Genomic DNA, 13,034 nt, shown 5'->3' on the forward strand with positions numbered 1-13,034 from the left:
CACTTGGAAGAATTGTGACATTTAGACACAACAAATCATAGCAGGCGGCATCATTAGATTGCACAGCTAAAAATAATTGTACAGGTAAATCAAATAAATTTTAGAGTGCGTAAATAGGATTATTTTGCTTTAATGTATTTTAAAAATACTATCAGCTCAAAGAAGAATATGTTTTATTAACATAAGCCCAAAAGGAATCTTAAAAGAATCCTTTTTTTAAATAGTAATGCAATCAAATTAAAATTGATATAAATAATGTGCAAATAATAATAATGTGTTTGCAATTTTAATTTAGAATTTCTGGTTCTTGACAATTCTCTATCAATTTTAAATATTTAAACAAGCAAGTCTAAAGCTTGTAAGCTTTTTCAATACAATTTAGATCAGTTAATGTTATGCTAATGATGATCCATATTTTCTTTCAGTGGGGTTGTGGTGTCTCGTTTTATATGTCAATGGGTGTATAGAAATCGAAAGTTTCACACTTGTCAATTAAGTGTACCGAGTGGTGGCTCTTGTTGTTGCTGTTTCCACACTTCATCATGCGAGTTGGGCGGCATTGCACCGCTGTGGAACTGCAGTTGAAAAGCGGCTGTCAATGAAAATGAAATTTTATTGAGATTTTTTTTCCGATCCCCCCTTTCGCGGTCCGAAATTAATTAGAAAAGTGCCTGCATTTGTATAGCCGGCCGTGTGAGTTTTGGTAGCTTAATTGCTTTGACGTCTCGAATGCGTGTGTGTGGTTATATAAGTCGTAAAATACTTAAGCCATAATAATCTCCAATTGGAAACGACTATCACTTTTACTATCGCCCCCCAATCGCCACAGACTGATCCAACTCACGTGGCTAACAAGCGAAAACCGCTGACTCTTCTAAGCGATTCTCTGGTGTGGGGGGCAGTGGTGAAAGTAAACGCTCCACGGGAGCGGGTGACAATGTTGCAACCGGCAGTTGGCCTTATGCAATCAATCTCATCCGTCAGCGGCATGACCGGCAACTCCTCCGGCCTACCGAGCGATCGATCTGCTCCCGCTGCCTCATTAAACGCACATAATTGTTATATCGATGCAGTCACCTACTCTCGACCGGTCGCATTCAATGGCCAAATTTGGTTAAATAATGCACGAACCGCGGAGCCACTTTTACCTGGCCAAAAAGACCGCAACGAAAGCGAAAGTTCTTTTGTCTTGCATTGCCCAAAAAAGCAGCTTCGATTCGATTCTTATCGCCCCGCTTTTTACGCTGCACTCCGCTGCCAGATCGGCAGATTTATGCACTTTTCATTTCACTTACCGGCCAACACAACAACTGCAGCGAAACAACCTCAACTACATGAAACGATGCCGAGGAGCCGGCAACTTTCTTCGGCACTCGACTCGCACCGAAATTATAATGCGCATATGGGGGCGCCAACATTGGGACACTGGGACACCCGATTCATCGTTCCACCAGCCTCCTCACCCGATTCTTTAAATTGCCACTTGCACTTGACCGAGCAGATGCCGCAGGGCAGGCGGAATTGGGCAGAGGTCCAGGAAGACCACAACTAAATACGGATGCACAGTGCGTTGACCATGGTCCAATGGGATTTTTGCAAAAGTTATATTTTTTTGATTAGAACATCTATATTACTAGATAACGTGTCATTTTGAATACAGCCATAAACACACATAGCATTAACTAATATTATAAATAAGAGAACAATATGCGTGTTCACTTCTATTCTCATGCCATTTGATAGGGTAAACAGGCTTTTAGGACTACAACCAAAATAGAGGCACATAAGATTCCAAAGTGTTACTAAATTATTTTAGTTTAAAGCATTTATTTAGATCTTAAACAAATATATGAAGAAACAAAATCAAAAAGGTATTTAATGCAGTGTGAACAAGATCAGAGCTAAAAGATTTGTGTATTAATGGAAATTATAAAATCAAATGACATAAGTAAATTAAGCAAGAGCTTTGACCAAATAAATAAAATGACAGTCTAAAGGGAATTTTATTCGATATTAATACAAGTTTTAGCTTCTTTATTATTTCCACAACAAGTAACATTTACCACTGGCATCGACTCCTTTTAATAGTTTCAAGAAAAGGTAATTCGATGACGACCACTGTGCAGTGGCCACCCAGAATGTGCGACAAACTGGGCCCCAATTAAGTTTGCAGCATTTTAATCGAGTCGATGCGTTTTCGGGCATTAAGTTTTGAGTTTTTCAGTTCACAGGTTGGGTTAATTTGTGAAAGTTTTGTGTAAACAAAGCCCCAAAGCCCCTCGAGGGCCTCGATCTGCAGTTGGCCAGTCCCAGTCCGCAGTTCGCAGTCCGCAGTTCGGCCATAAATTCAATCAGGCGTGGCCACTGCGATCGGGATCGGATGGGCAGACGATGCCAATATATCTTTTTACCCCGACCCGCGCACTCTCGATGGTTTCGGTTGACATTGGCTTAAAATATTTGGAGTAAAACTGATTTAATTGACGTTGACGTTGCGTAATCTCCAGGCATTGGCCGTGGCCCTGCCAATTGGCCGCATCCTGTCATTCCGGGGCGATAACGGCGGCAATCAACTGGACAATAATGTGGCATAATTGGCCAGCCCAGCTTGGAATTAAACTGGGCCTTAACTGCGCTCAAACTGGGCTTAAAACTGGGTTAGTGGCGCCGGCGCCAAATCCAAAACTCAATACCCAGGGACCCAGGCAAAAACCAAAACAAAGCACGGCCCAGGGAAAAACTGCAGAAAACGAAGCCAGATCGCCGACCAGTTCGTGTCATGTGATTTTTATCGTTAATAGGAAACAACTGCAGCAGCAGCAGCCAAATCCAAAGAGACAAGTACAAAGGCAAAGCGCCGCCAATTGTTGCTGTTTCGCTAGTTTATATCGAACTGCGACTGGCAGAGCAACAAATGTTGCATTGACATGAAAAGGGTTTTTATTCAATTGCTGGCAACATGCTACGCCGCCAGAGTGGCCCGCAACTAAAAAAATAAAATACAAATAAAATTGTAGGCGCTGTGAGTCAGTCTGCACAGGGAAAATCAGATTTATATCTTATTGTTGGCGTATGAATATTAAACGGGCCTTTTATAAATTAATCTAATAATAATCTACATTTACTATAGTTTTAAGCAGTGGGTTTAAGGGTTACTTATTTACTTTGATAGGGGTACAAATATTCTCTTTTGTATATGTAGTTTATTGGAAACGGAAATTATAGGGTTTATTTACATAACTAATCACTAATTATTAATGGTCTTAAAAAAACATTACCAATTCTATATTTTTTGGTTCAGCGGGCCTCTTAAAATACAAAATCCAGGAATAGATTAACATTTTCTTACTGTGTTCCCAGAGAAAAGTGGGCAATGCTAATCTGGCTTTTGTTATTGTTGTCTCGCAACTTTCATAATAAAATCAACAACGCAATCAAATTACAAGGCTGGAATACATATAAAAAGTAAGCAAAACAAATTATGCAAAATGTTTTAGGCACGAAGCCTCGCCATTCCCAGTCGCATTTGCAATCCGTTTAAGGCTCGAAAAACCCCTTCGGAAAACCCCCTGGAAACCCCTCCACCAGATCAGTGATCAGTGATCACTTACAAGTCAGTCAGTGAGGCAGCATCTGAAGGCAGAGGCAGGTCAGTACTCTCACATTCACCGCATCTGACTGACGCACAAGGTCTTCGCCATTTCCAATTCCATTTCCATTTCCATGTTCAGCTCGACTCTCTCCCTGCCATCTGAACCTGGGATTTCAGTTGGATTCCCAAGGAAATGGAAAGTTCTCTTGGTTGAATCCTTTTCTCGCTAAATTGTGTTTTGGAGATTGAGATAAAAAAGTGATTTAACCGATATAGCACCACTCAAATATAGATGTATTATAGCGTCTTATTTTAAAAACACTTATCAACCCAGCACACTACTATTTGATTAATAACATATTATATGTAGTTTAAAGGTTTATATTATAGTTAAATAGAAAAAGCCTAAATGTAAATTGGTTAATAATTGTTCTGTTATACTTATGTGTACTTTATATTTTATCAATATACACTAATTTAATTATGCTTATCATATACCAAACGAATTAATATGCGGTTTAAGATTAAGGTGCAAAATCCATCTTATATCTATAAATATTATAATGACGTCAGAAATTTATTTATAATATTCATTGGAGTCTTTCAGAAACAACTAAAACCAACATAAAACTATGGATTTGTTAACCCAGTATTCGTAAGATTTCGTGTTATTGGGCAGAGTAATTTGTTTTGGGGATCATTTATAATTCATTTCCCCTCTTTTCCTGAGTTTTGAGTTATTGAGACATCTTTTCGGAGCGACTTAACTACCTTTCCCCGCCTTTATGTCCAACCTATTATCAACTTTCAGCACCTTGGCCTGACGTTTCCCTATCCCGATTGATTATGACAGGTAATGAATGGACACCTGAAACGGTGACAGTCGGTCAGTCAGTCAGTCGGCGGACTTTCGTTTTCGGTGTTTCTCCGCCGTTCAAGCTGAAGCTGAGGTGATGTTGACAAAATGCATCGGATTCTGCGATGGGGCCGTGAGAGAGAGCGACAAGCCAGGGAAATTAATTATAATTGGCCGCGGTAAATATGCAGAGATGCGAAATGCAAACTGCAAACAGCTAGATGCAAAATGCAAAATGCAAATGCGAGATGCAAACTCGTTGGCAATCAGCAAAATCAATCATCAGGTGAGCAATTGACGAGCGGTCGCCAGCAGCAAAATCAGCAGAAATGGTCAATAGAGTTATCAATTTTAGTGGCAACATGTCGCATTTCGGCGGTGAAGAGTGAAATTCAGTGGCAGGTGGGCAGTCTGTGGGGCAACCTTGGTGGCGGTTTAGTTTCTGTTTCACTTTTATTATTCACCCCGACCCCCTTTGAAAACATTTTCTGCCGGTTTTGTGTTAAATGCCGCGCTTAGTGCGTAAAATTTCATTTTATAGCACAAGGCATTAAGACGCCGAGCGCAAAATAAAGTTGTAGTTGAAAGCGTGTAAAATAATAACCGTCGGACAGCAGCAGCAAACAGAAACAACAACTTGAACAACCCAAGGTGAAGTGTCGCGTAGCCTTGCCCCCTGCCACCCATCTCTTCGCCCCCTTTTCCCCCACCTCAACTGGTGTCAGTTTTATGGCCCCAACTTGTTGCACTTTCGTTGTTTATTCATCAGACTTTTAATCAGGTGCGGCTCACTGCACATCATTTCATTTAATTGTATTAAAGTGTGACCGAATGGCTGAGCTGATTTTTACGAGTTTTTCAAATAATTGAAAAGGAAATTTACTTATCCTATGCTTAAATATTTAAGTCTGATTTACTTAAATCTGGCAGTAAAGTAATTATTGATTTATAAGAAAAGGTAGCTAAAGATATTAGCTGGCGAAGATAATAAAAAGCAAATGGCTTAAATCAATTATACAAAATTTTGCTTTTAAATGCTTAAATAATAGCACGAAAAAACATAACGTTTACAAATAACCTTGTCTTATCACTAGACCAATATATGGTAAAACGAACATTTTTAGTGTTGAAAGATAATTGGATTTTATGGGTCTGTCTATTTTACATAAGTGTAACAGATTTAAAAGGCTTGTTTTGTGTTACATTGTTACAAAAGTGAGCTTGTTAAACTTTAAATTGAAAACCACTTCTGTGAAGAAAATCGGTATGATAATAAAAGTAATTTAATTTTGATTAAGTGGGTCAAAAAATCATGTACAATCGGAGGTATCTAGATAAGCCGTTTTAAATAAAATCTTACAGATTTGATTAGCTAATAGGTGGAAACGTAATTTATTTATAAATTACACTTAACTTGTTGAACTGCTGGCACCTTGGTCACACTGCAGTTGTGAATGCAATTAACACTGTGCATATGCATTCACATTTCGTTGTCGGCGCTGATGATGTTGCAACCGCAACACTTACCATTTACCACTTAACTCGGACCTCGTGCCTCTTACTTCTTGCTTCTTGCCCGTGGTAAGACCCAGACCCAGACCCAGACTTCCAGCCAAGTGCAGCGGCCCACTGAGTTGGTCTTGAAGTGCATCTGATGAGGGGGGCCATATCGTCGCATTCAAATCTTCCGCATGTCAAGGTCAATTAGCATTTGGCCGGGGCTCCCAGCTCCGATCTTCGATCTTCGAGGCAGTGCTGTGCGTGATAAAAATGTCAAAAGGTTTTCATTGGCATTTTGATGTGGTTATTGCCGTTTAGCCATTTAGCCGCTTAGGCTCTCGGCTTAGCCATCGATAAGTGTTGCCATCAGCTCGAGTCCACTTCACAAATATATATCTACCCAACATATAGACAACACACCGCGAAAGAAAAAGAAAAAAAAGTAGACTGAAGGCGGGGGCGTTGGGGGCCGTGTCATTGAACCGCTCGGTAGGATAGAAAGTGACCGCTGCTCGACCGCTATCCTTGGTGATCTATCTTAGTGGCCAAAATAACATACCTACAACAGCAGAAAAGTTTTCACTCCTTTCGCTTTCATTGCAATTACCAAATACGATTCTTATTTTCAATTTCAATATGACGACGACGACAGGCACGACAACGACAGCACTGTGGTCCAAAATGGGTTTATTTGAAGGTCAAGTTGTAAGTTAAGCTTAAATCTCTATATATTTTATTTAAAAACTCAAAAACTTCAAAATATAAAACAAAGTGGTGATTATCAGATCAAAATAAAGGTTATTTTTAATACCTTAAAAAAATATCCGAACTATCTTTGACGGGTTCTTTTCTATTAGATACCTAAAAATAATTGAAATAAAGAAGGTTTTCCGTGATAGAGAGAGAGAGCGTCTATTAATAATATTTTTTCTTTAAAGTTATACAATGGAAAAAGAAATGATTCATTAAAATAATAACTAATATAAATTAAAAATCAACTAACAAATATGAATTTTTTGAAACTTTAAATTAAATGTAAGTGATTTATGATAAAAATACAATTTGAAACGGTTTGAAGAAGTTAAGAACTTTTGAAGAAAAGAGTTCATGTAAATGATATCCCATGTTATTAAACTGTACAAAGGCTTAAAGAAAATTAGAACTTGTTCAGTAAAGTTTTTATGGCTTTGCAATTTTTTCACAAGAAAATTTAACCCCAGGAAGACCCTTGCTCCACTGTGCCCGATCCGCGAAGGGGAAAAAAGCGCCCGCGACAACGCAGTTTCGCACCAAATTTGGGGCCAGGAGCTCCAGCCAGCCGATGCCAGGCTTTGGCCATGGCAATAACAATAACGGCGGAGCAGCTCGATGATCGCTCCAGTGGCTAAAATCCAGCTCCAGCTTCAGCTCCAGAGCTCGTGGCCACGATCGCTGCTCCTGCTGATGATGTTGGCGATGTTGTGTTGCCGGGGCCTATTACCATTTGGCTTAGTCAAATCGTTTGTTATGTTTTTATCTTGATGTCCAGTCACCTTGATTTGTTGTAGAAAATGCAATTTTTGGCATGCTCGTTGGTCTGTCGCCCCGTCTTTCGGCTACCGTTGCGAAAAGTCCGGGGATCCGCGGATCGATGCGTAGGGTGAGTCGCTTTCCCAGACGCGCCGATCGCCGATGTCGTGGGTGACGGACTGCCAATGAAAGTGAAATTGCCGTCGACTGCTTAGAATTGAAGTTCAGCGAAAACTCCGCGTTCATGCATCGCCATCGATCAAGTTATGGGTCTGTCTCGAAGTTGAGGTTCATTGCACTGTTTTCGTCATCTCCACAGAAACATTTTTAACTCCATTAGCTTATACACAAAAATTTTTAAATAATATACATATGCTTGTGAATATTATAAATATGAGAAAATTATGTAAAATTAAGTTTTCATGGTTATTACAAAGTTTATATTTTAGAAAATAATCAAATGTTTTTTTGTAAGCCAAAGTATTATAGTCTATCAAATAACTTTGATTTTTAGTTACTCATTTCTTGGTACACACAAATTTATTTTAATTATGATTAATGTTTCATTATAAAAGAAACATGATCCTTTAGAAACTAAAAATACATTTTTTAAAATTATATTTTCTTATAAACAAATAAGACAATTGTTGAATTTGTATATAAGCCGAAGTTGTTTATTTTCTAAATGAATCTTTTTTGATAAGCTCAATTTTAAATGGATCCAATTTTCTCAGTATCCAATGAGATCGAGAGCGTCTGAATTTATCCACGGGGACGATGTCAAAGGTCAGCGCATGTTGTTTAGGGGGTGGGCTGGGTTGGCGAATCTAGAAAAATGCCACATGAAAACGGTGAAGCACAAAGACAATGGGCAGACGTCGACGTTGGCTGCTTGTTAGGCTGAGCCCAAACAACTTGAAACAAACAAACCAAAATGCCGAAGTTAAAAAAACCCAAACAAATAACAAGCAGCAAACAAACAATAACAAACAACAAACGAGAAATGGTTTGGTTTGTGAACAGAAGCCAATTTACCCTCACAGGCTGAAAGAAAGTCCAAAGGAGGATCTGATATAGTTTCATGCGAGTAGATTGAAAGATTTATATCATTGAAAAAGTCTCTGCGAATGCCATTGATAAGTTAAACATTTCTCATTTTAAAGTACCTTGAACTGTGGGCAATAGTGGTACTGAATCGTAAGATACGATTTATTTTACGAGGGTTTGGTTGTATTCTATATTATTATTAATAACATTCTTTTTTGTAAGATCCATAAAACTAAAGCGATAAAATGTTTATATAAAAACTTGCAAAGTTTACATATTATTACTATAATGCAAGTGAGCTCAGCGTTTCCACGATTTATTAATTTATTATTATTTATTTATACCCATTTTGGGAATAACCATCATTGAAATGCATAATTTTACATGACCAAAAGTGTCTTCAAATGAAGTTTATCTACTTGTAAAAATTGGGTGTTCAACGTTGAAAGAAGAATAAAAGTAGGCAGGAATTCGAATATTTTATATTTCTTTCGCCAAATCTATAGTTTTGAGTTTGGGTTAAGCCAAACCCCACAATGTATGGACCATACCCTTTTGGAAGAGATCTGCTGGCAAATGCAAATGCAGGGAGGACTGTCGGATCATTTGTTGTTGCCTTTTTGGTGGCTGCTCTGTTGTCATTATTTATTTATGCCCAAAACGTTTCATTTTCATTTTCATTTGGCTGTGGCCAAAAGGGAGTCATCGTAGTTGCCGTTGTTGCTGTTGCTTTTGCTGTTGGTCTGAAACCTGAAAACTGGGTTACTGGCGCCTGTTTCGGGCCACAAGATCGTGTCATGCGATTTCTATCTTTGTGTGACTACGAAAGCGACAACCACAACGTTGTCGAACGCTGAAGAAGAAAAACCCCGAAAATCGAAACAGAAACAGCCGAATCCAACTGACAACGGAGAATGAGAGCTGAGCTGTGTGCCGTGTTTTGTTGTGTCTGCGAATCGTTGGGTAGTTCATTTTGGGACTGCAACTAAAACTGGGTACTGCCACTGCGACCGTTTCGAAAACAAAAGTAAAGTGTTTGCGCCTGCGGCGTGGGCAGGAGTTGCCTTCGAAATGGGGCATATAGCGAGCCGATTTCTGACTCACAAGCGCCAGCTCTCGAGGCGGTGGCTTGAGCCTCGAGCCTTGGGAGTGGGTCATTCAAATCTATCACAGATGTTTCCCCAGTTTTTGGGGGCTAAAGGGTGTGTGTGTATAGGGCATTTAGCGTGCCTTCTTGTTTTTGTAAGCAGAGGGAGAAATATATATGATTTGCAAAACATTCCATTTTTTCTGTTGTTATGCTGAAGCACAAAGATTTTAAACTAGTGTAGACTTAAGTCTGAAATTGGAAATCTTATCTTCATAAAAAGAGCTTTAATGAACCTTTTGGGAAAATAACAAAAACATATCATTTCTTATCGGAAGAATCATTTATCTAATAATTCTATTACTTTAGGATTCAAAAAAGGTGCAAAAATAAAAAGGGCATAGTTTGATTGATCAATGGAGTATTTGGACTTTGCTTAATGCTTACTTCAAGTAGGGTTCAATAATACATAAATAAATAGGCAAGCGCGAAAGTTTCTAAATTATAATTTGAAATATATTTAATTACATTCGGGAGTGCCCCTGTCGAATAATATTTATTTAAATTGTAACACATTTCTGAGGCACACCTCTCTTTAATTTTGTTGGTAATATATTCAAAATCTTAATTATTCTCCCTGTGCATCTGGCGATGTGTGTGCCGGGGTCCTCAGCAGTCGCCCCAACAAAGTAGTCACGAATTAGCGCAGTTCACATGGGAATGCAGCAGGATGGTCGGGGGCATTGGGTAGGGCTAGACACACATGGCTAAGAATATGCAGTGGCGGTCCCAGCTGTTGACACACTCACACATTCGTAGGAATGCATTCTGTTGCAACAGCGGCTGGAGTTCGTTGCCTAAGTCTTTTGTTTGGCTGACGCATGAGCGAATGAACTCGAGTGGCTGAGTGTCCGGGCTGATTTATGCGCCTGACCGCTCTACAGTCGCACCACCTACGCACTCGCATTTCCATTTCCCTATTAGTATTTCCAACACCCCGAGAGCCCAGTTATCAACTGATAAGTAGCTTATGTAATAGCCCACGAAAATGGGTTAAAAGTCGCTCTGACAGTTTAATTTGACACTTTTTGGAACCTCCGTCTCGGTTTTGGTCTCACTCTCACTCTTTCCTGCTGTCTCCGCTTTTGTTGGAGAGTACGGATGACAGAGTGCTTTTTGTTTTGGTATTTTCTTTCATATTTGCTTAACAAGATTGTGTGTATTGAATTGTCATTTCTCTTGACAATTTAATTTGGATTATGCGGAGGCTACTGAACACCAGCTCGGTGCAGCAGGGAGTGCAGATCGGATAAAAAGGCAGAGGTAAAAAAGATTGGGTCACCGACTTGACTCCCGATTGCACAAAGCGAAAATAAGATAACACATTTTTAATACAGGAAAATAGATATATCACGTAAATAATTATGTTATGTGAAGTCCTATATAATTTTTGAAACAAGCTGACACTTAATTATTTGACCAGTTGCATAAACAAATTTTTCTCATGGCAAATACATTTTTATTTAATAAAGCAACGACAAAACCTTAAACAATTTGTAAGTCGGGCACTTGGACTGTAATTGTATAAACTTTGAAGAATTCAACTATTGATTTGGTTTTAGATTTGAAAATGTCAATAATATATATTGAAAAATAAAAAGCTTGTAAGTCGATGGTCAGTTTATGTTCGTGAGTGGCAGAGGGCTGTTTGTACCTGACTTTGGCTTGTGGCGCGGGCACGTTTTGGGCCAACTGGCTGACCGGCTGAAACAAAAGGCTCTGGCCAAACGCATTGAAGAAGTCACCAGCAGCGGGCAGCTGAAGTCCCGAAAAGCCGAGAGCCAAAGATTATTAATGGCTGGCCTCCTCCAGCATTTCCGTCTTGACCCAGGTTATGCAAAATGTTGGCAAAAGGCCAAACGAAAGCAGCCGAAAAGTAGAAATGTTTGCCTAACAAATGATTGCTATTTGCAGCCAGCAGCAAGTGCGTTGCCGCGTTAACTGAAATGGAAATGAAAAGGAAAGACATTAATTGAAAATCCGAAAAATTCGAAAATGCGCATGCGCATGCGCACAGAGCACTGTTAACTCAATGGGCGCTGTTAAAACTGGTCGAAAAGTGCCTTAAAAATGGTCGAAACGAAACTGTAGCAGGAAGCTCTGTTAAGGCATTGTCTTCGGTGATTTCTTAGATTTTATCGCCGCCTGTTGCATAAACTTATTGATTTGCCATGCTTGCCGCTGCCGCCTGAACATATAAACAAATCAGCTGCTGCTTGCCCCAAACAACAATTGCATAAATCAATTTTACACAGAAAATTTGCAGTTTTCGCTGTTTTCCTCCAGCCCACAGTGCGTATGGATAGCTGGCACATGTAAATTTGATTAAAAGCTCGTTTTACCACAAACTAGCAGACACACAACTAACAACAGACATAACCAGAAAATGAAGTGCTAAAAATGCATTTTCTGCCCCACTGCTGCTAATTTCCACTGTCTCGACCAAAAAAAGATGACGCCTCCACTTTTGATAAATGAAAGTAAAAGTACAAACACTTGCACTTCATAGATCATTAGCGGTGGTTGCTGGTTTTCCTTTTCGTTTTTTGTGCGTTTGCCTGCGTTCAATGAACCAAGTGGCCATGCAAAAGTCATTAAAAATAGAAAACAAAACGAGACGAAACCCATCAAAACTTGTTCTTTCACTTTCAATGTCACGCCACAGAGACCGCAGAAGACCTTCAACTTTTGGACCCGCTCACCCCCGTGGGGCACTGTTTCTTCCGCCTGGGAATTAATTGCGGCATAAAGCAAACATTTTGCGAGTCAATGTACGTAATTTGAAAATCGTGCCAAAATAGATGCCATAGTCAAACTCAATTTGCAGGCGGCAGGTGCAAGGAGGGGGTGGAGGGGCATGGAGCACAGGTAACACCCCCGCGAAAATCCAGGCAGATATATGTTCGCTGCTGGTTGTATCCACTGTAGTCATTTGTCTGCATGTCGCTTTGTTGAATTGTCTATTTGTTTGCCAAAAAGTGCCATGAAGACAACTCGTTGTTTGCTGCTGCGCTGCCCAAAAGCAATTTCATTTGCTGCCGCCGCCGCTGCAACAAATTACTATCATTGCTGTTAATAGTTCATTAAGTCACGGACGGGAGATGTGGATGTGGAAGCCATGTGGAATCACGGCTACACGGAACGCGAAACCGTAAAGCAAAAAACGTAAAACGAACTTCAATCCGCCGCACCGAGCTTCAAGTGGCAGAATAATTGAGTGAACGGCAAGATAAACATTTCAATTTCGTTATTAAGTCATCAATTAGACGAATCCAAATCGGACTGCAGGGTGATTCGGTTTTGATTTGAACTCCTGCCATAAAAGTTTCGCAATTAAAGCGTTGTAATAAAATTCAACTTCGTTTTTTCTGGGTTAGCATTTT

This window comes from Drosophila rhopaloa, unplaced genomic scaffold (assembly GCF_018152115.1).
Source record: "Drosophila rhopaloa isolate 14029-0021.01 unplaced genomic scaffold, ASM1815211v1 contig_150, whole genome shotgun sequence".
In the NCBI taxonomy this organism is placed as follows: domain Eukaryota; kingdom Metazoa; phylum Arthropoda; class Insecta; order Diptera; family Drosophilidae; genus Drosophila; species Drosophila rhopaloa.